The following is a 5507-nucleotide window of genomic DNA, read 5'->3' on the forward strand; positions in this document are numbered from 1 at the left end:
TCTTTCATCACCATAGGCTCTTGCTCATATGTTGTTTCATGAAATTCTTCTGTGTCTTCCAATTCCTTTCGATACAGTGACTCAGTATATTCTTTCCATTCCCTTATATAGAGAATCTGTCTCAGTACTCGTGTGTGTGCTGGAAGAAAGTATGTGCTTTGCACGTTCACAAGCAGTGCAGAGGCACCTGACAGCCCTCTTGTTTTCACTGATGTCTTTCTTATACTTGTGCTTGAACTCTGCAATGAAATGGTTGACCATTCTGTTGTCAAAGTCTTCTCCACCAAAGTGGGTGTCTCCAGCTGTAGATTTGACCTCAAATATCCAATCTTCAATAGTGAGGATTGACACATCAAAAGTGCCACCTCCTAAGTCAAAGATCAGTACATTCCTTTCAGCACCAACCTTTTTTTGTGTCAACCATAAGCAGTAGCAGCAGCAGTTGGCTCGTTGATGATTCGGAGAACACTGAGGTCAGCAATAGTTCCAGCATCTTTGGTAGCCTGGCGCTGAAAGTCATTGAAGTAGGTTGGTACAGTGACAACAACATTGGTAACAGTCTTCCCAAGGTAGGCTTCTGCAGTTTCCTTCATCTTTGTGAGAACCACAGAGGACACCTCCTCTGGATAGAAACCTTTGGTCTCTCCTTTATATTCTACTTGGACCTTGGGCCTGCCTGCATCGTTCACCACCATGAAGGGCCAGTGTTTCATATCAGACTGTACAACAGCATCATCAAATCTTCGTCCAATGATATGTTTGGCATCGAATACTGTGTTAGTAGGATTCATTGTAACTTGATTCTTTTCCGCATCGCCAATCGATTGTTCAGTATCAGTAAATGTGACATAGCTTGGGGTGATCAGGTTGCCTTGATCATTTGCAATGATCTCCACTTTCCCATGTTGGAAGATCCCTACACAGGAGTAGGTGGTGCCAAGATCAATGTCAACCACAGGGCCCTTGGACATGGTTGCTTAGTGCAGGTCCCAGGTGGTGAAGGAAAAAAACTGTACCTCAAGGCTGCTGCTGTGCTAAATGAGACCCACAAAGATGAAGTTCTTATGGACAACTAGGATAGTAACCTAGACATGTATGTTTTTGATTGGTTTCCTACATTATAAATTAAGAGAAGTGGATATTTTGCCCATAAGGAATACAAGATTTTCAAGGCACTTCTCTGTTCTGATACTAACTTTCCTCTATATTGGATATTTCTGTGAAAGAAAAGGAGATACTGAGAGAGCATTCTAACTTTTGGAGGTCCATGGACTCCTCTGGCATGCTGGTGAAGTCTACGGACCTCTTCCTTCTCTGAATAATTTTATAAACATGTAAACTAAGGATACATAGGAAATACATTCAAATATTGTTGTATCTGTGGACTCCTTGAGCTATAAATTTATTGTAGAGTTGACTCAAACCCCTCTACCTATCTCATTTTTAACTCTATTAAGTAGAATTCTTAGTTTAGATAGTACCTCTTGGGGGAGGTGGGAGGGCTGGGTGGGGAGAGAAGTGCAGCAATGAATGAATGGAAATCCAAAATATCTGTAGATGTTCATTAAAATTATTTAAAAAATAAAAAGAAGTCTTACTATTAAAAAAAAAGAAATAGTACCTCTTACTAAAGCCAAACAAATACTAAAATTCTACTCCCAAGTTCCAGTGACAAAGTGCAAACACACTGACTCTATAGGGAGGTGGTGCTAAATTATCTCAGCAGGTGGCTGCAAACCAGGGATGGTTCCAGGTGAGCTCAAGGTTTTCCATTGGATTCTCCCAAATCCTCTTTCCCCCCCTTATGCTTGAAGTCCCTTATTAGAGACCAGCTCCTTTGGTGTAATTAAAGAAGGGATTTGCTCTTGTTAAAAAGCAAATACCTTTGGGAGAGTTAACACTCTATGCTAAAGATTTTAAAATTTCTTTTCAGCAGTGGAAACTCCTTCTTTTATTTATTTTTTTTAAAAAAAATCAATCATAAATAGAAGTGGATATGTAAAATAGATATGTTTTAATATGAATTTGGTACAATTTAAAATGTAGCTCTAGTGGCCTAATGGAAAGATGCTATGCTGCAATCCCAAAGGCATGAGGTTCAAATCCACCCATTGCTCTTCAGGAGAAGGATGGACAACCTTCTCTTGTGTGATTAACTGCCTCTGAAAACCCGCTGGAGGATCACCTATGGTTCAGTTCTTAACTCTACAGTACACAACAAAAATAACATTTAATGTAACAATGATAACAGTGAAAACAACAAGATTATTTTTATGATGACCTAAGCTCCTCTTTCTAAATTATGCAATAAAGAATGACACGTAATAATTCAACCTTTATCTAAAGCACAGAATACAATATAGATGGCACAACCCTGCTTGCTGAAACTCAGGAGGACCTGAAGCACTTGCTGTGGAAGGTCAGGGACTGCAGTTTTCAGTATGGATTGAGACGCAGTATCAAGAAAACAAAGATCCTCACCACTGGGCCAATTGGCAGCATCATAATGGACGGTGAAGAGATTGAGATTGTTCACAATTTTGGTTTGCTTGGATCCATAGTCAACACTTCTTGGCACCAGCAGCCGGGAAATTAAAAGGCATATTGCCATGGTTCGAATCCGCCAGATGCTCTGCCAGGGAAGGAGGGATAATCTCCTCCTGTACCAGTCAGATCTGATTTGACGGTACACTCACACAAAAATAATAAAATAAAATAAAATAAAGGCATATTGCGATGGGAAAGTCTGTGGTTAGAGACCTCTTTAAAGTGCTGAAGTGCAAAGATGTCAGTCTGGAGACTAAGGTGCACTTGAGACATGCCATGTTCTTTGCAATCACTTGCTATGCATCAGAGAGCTGGACAATGACTAGGGATGATAGAAGGAGAATTGATGCCTTTAAACTGTGGTGCTGGAGAAGAGTATTGAATAAACAAACCATAGACTGCTAGGAAAAAAAACAGGTTTGTCCTGGAGAGGGTGAAGCCAGGCTGCTCCTTGGAGACAAGGAGTCTGAAGCTTCGCCTGACATACTTTGGGCAAGTTGCAAGAAGGAACCAGTCCTTGGAAAGCGACATCATGCTTGGGAGGGTGGAGAGACAGCACAGGAAAGGAAGACCCTCGATGAGATGGATTGATTCAGTGACTGGGGAAGGGGGTAGTTGTGTTGGAGATGGTGAGATTGGCACAGGATAGGGCAGATTTTAGGGCTGTTGTATATAGGATTGCTATGAGTTGGAGGCAACTCAATGGCACATAACAACAACAAAAAGAACAAGAACGGAATACAATATTTTTTTTCAGGATAAAACTATTCTTTATTTTTTTTTAAGTAATTGTAAGTATCCAGATTTCCTAGGCCTCATTTAAGGAAATCATTTCTAGACTTGGGGACATTGTTGTCCTTCATCTGGTACAGGAAACTCCACCACATACGATCCTGCCATTCATCATCTTGTCAAGCTCTTCACGTGTTCTTCAAATCAGTGAAATCAGAGATTCTCATTTTCTGGGTCAATAAAGTAAGGTGTGGAATCAGTAGATTCAATGGAGATCTGGTTTTACTCATCACACTGGATTTCTAGGCGCCATCTGGATTGAGTGGAGAAGATGAGGAAGTAGAGGCGTTTCTTGGCCTGAGTCTCTTAACAGTAGAGATGTAGAAAGGAGAGTGAGACCACAAGGAGACTGGCTGTGCACTGCAGGGGACCTCCACTTCCCTTGGTAGTGGTGTTGGGTGACTGTGTGGCAACCGAGGTATAATGGGAGGAATTACTCAATTGTGGCATGGCAGTTGTATTATTTTAATAAATCTGCGTGGGGAGGAGCAGCGTGAGGAGCAGCAGCCCCAGTCCAAGCCTGGCCACCATCGCTCTTGCCGTGTCCGCTCTGTCGGTGTGCAGCGCGCGTCTCTAGGTGCTGGGAGTGCGAAGAATCGCAGCTAGGGGCAGGCGCAGCAAGGTCGGAATAAAATATATTTTTATATTTTATTCTGCCTCACAAGATGAAGTAAATCCTGCTGAATATATGTCATTTCAAATTGTTTAAATAACCTAAGGCCCATATTTTATATTAATCTCCTTATCTCTAAAATTATTTTAGAGATCACTTATTGAACACTACATAGTTTAAATTCAGGAAATGTATGCCTAAGGGTTGTATCCTTTCTCCATAATCTCTATTCAGAGCAAATCATTCAAGAGGCTGGACTTTATGAAGAAGAATGGAATGTGGAATTGGGATTGGAAGAAGACTCATCAAGTTGTATTATGCAGATGACACAAACTCGCTTGCTCAAAGTGAAGAGGACTTGAAACACTTGCTGAAAAATATAAAAGATCAGAGCCTTCAATATGGATTACATTGTAACAGTAAGAAAACAAAAATCCTCAGCACTGGACCAGAAAGTACCATCCTGAGGAGGAAAAGATGGAAGTTGTCAACAATTTAATTTTATTTTTATACACAATCAACTCCCATGATCACAGCGGTCAAGAAATCAAAAGATGTGTTGATTGGGAATATCTGCTGTCAAGGATCTTTCTAAAGTTTGAAAAGGCAAGAATGTCAATTTAAAGATTAAGGTGTGCCTGACTTAGGAGTCTTTAAAATTACTTCCTAAGCACCTGAAAGTTGGACAATTAATAAGATTGACAGAAGAATCAATGCCTTTGAATTAAGGTGTTGGAGAAGTGTTCTGACTATCTCATGGACTGCCAAAAGAACAAATAAGACTGTCTTGAAGGAAATACAACCAGGGTGCTCTTTAGAGGCAAAGATGATGAAATTTCGTCTCACATACTTTAGGTATGTTGTCAGGAGGGACTAGTCCTTGGAAAAGGACATGCTTGGAAAGGTGGAGAATCAGAGAAAGAGAGAGACCCTCAACAAGATGAACTCACACAGTGACCATAACAATGAGCTTGTTATTGTTGTGTGGCGTCAAGTTGGAACTAACCCTTAGATGGCCTTCCAGTGTGTTTTCAGAGGTTATAAATCATATGAAAGGAAACTGCCTGTCTTTCTCCGGCAGAGCAGCTGGTGGATTTGAACTGCAGGCCTTTGAGATTGCAGCCAGCTTATTACCACTAGGCCAACAGTACATCAAAGGTTGTGGGGATGTTACATAATAGGGCAAGGTTCAGATCTATTGTTCACATGGTCTCTATGAGACTAATTGGCACCTAACAACAACTGTACAGGTATAAAAACACACTGCTACCAAGTCAATTACGTTTCAACCTTCCTCAGGATTTTGGAAGCTTCCTTCCTTCACTACTGCTGGCAGATTTGAAGCACTGATCTCTTCAGATAGCTGTATAACACATAATTAACATACTCTCAACACTCCTTAATGGTTAAAAAATATAAACAAAGCACTTGGCACTATGTCAGGCACACTTAAAAAATGCCATTATTATTGAAGGATTGAATGGTCAAATGTACATTTCAAATGTGTCATATGTTGTTGTTGTAGTTGTTATATGCCGTCGTTTGCGACTCATAG

General features: G+C 40.6%; 1 pseudogene; it reads right to left on the minus strand.

Moving 5' to 3' along the window:
• The window catches only part of LOC102849062, a 2970-nt pseudogene extending 1999 nt beyond the window's left edge, over positions 1 to 971 (minus strand).
• Positions 972 to 5507: the final 4536 nt, after the last annotated feature.

The sequence above is a fragment of the Elephantulus edwardii genome, unplaced genomic scaffold, assembly GCF_000299155.1.
Source record: "Elephantulus edwardii isolate Elephantulus edwardi_28Jun2011 unplaced genomic scaffold, EleEdw1.0 scaffold00050, whole genome shotgun sequence".
In the NCBI taxonomy this organism is placed as follows: domain Eukaryota; kingdom Metazoa; phylum Chordata; class Mammalia; order Macroscelidea; family Macroscelididae; genus Elephantulus; species Elephantulus edwardii.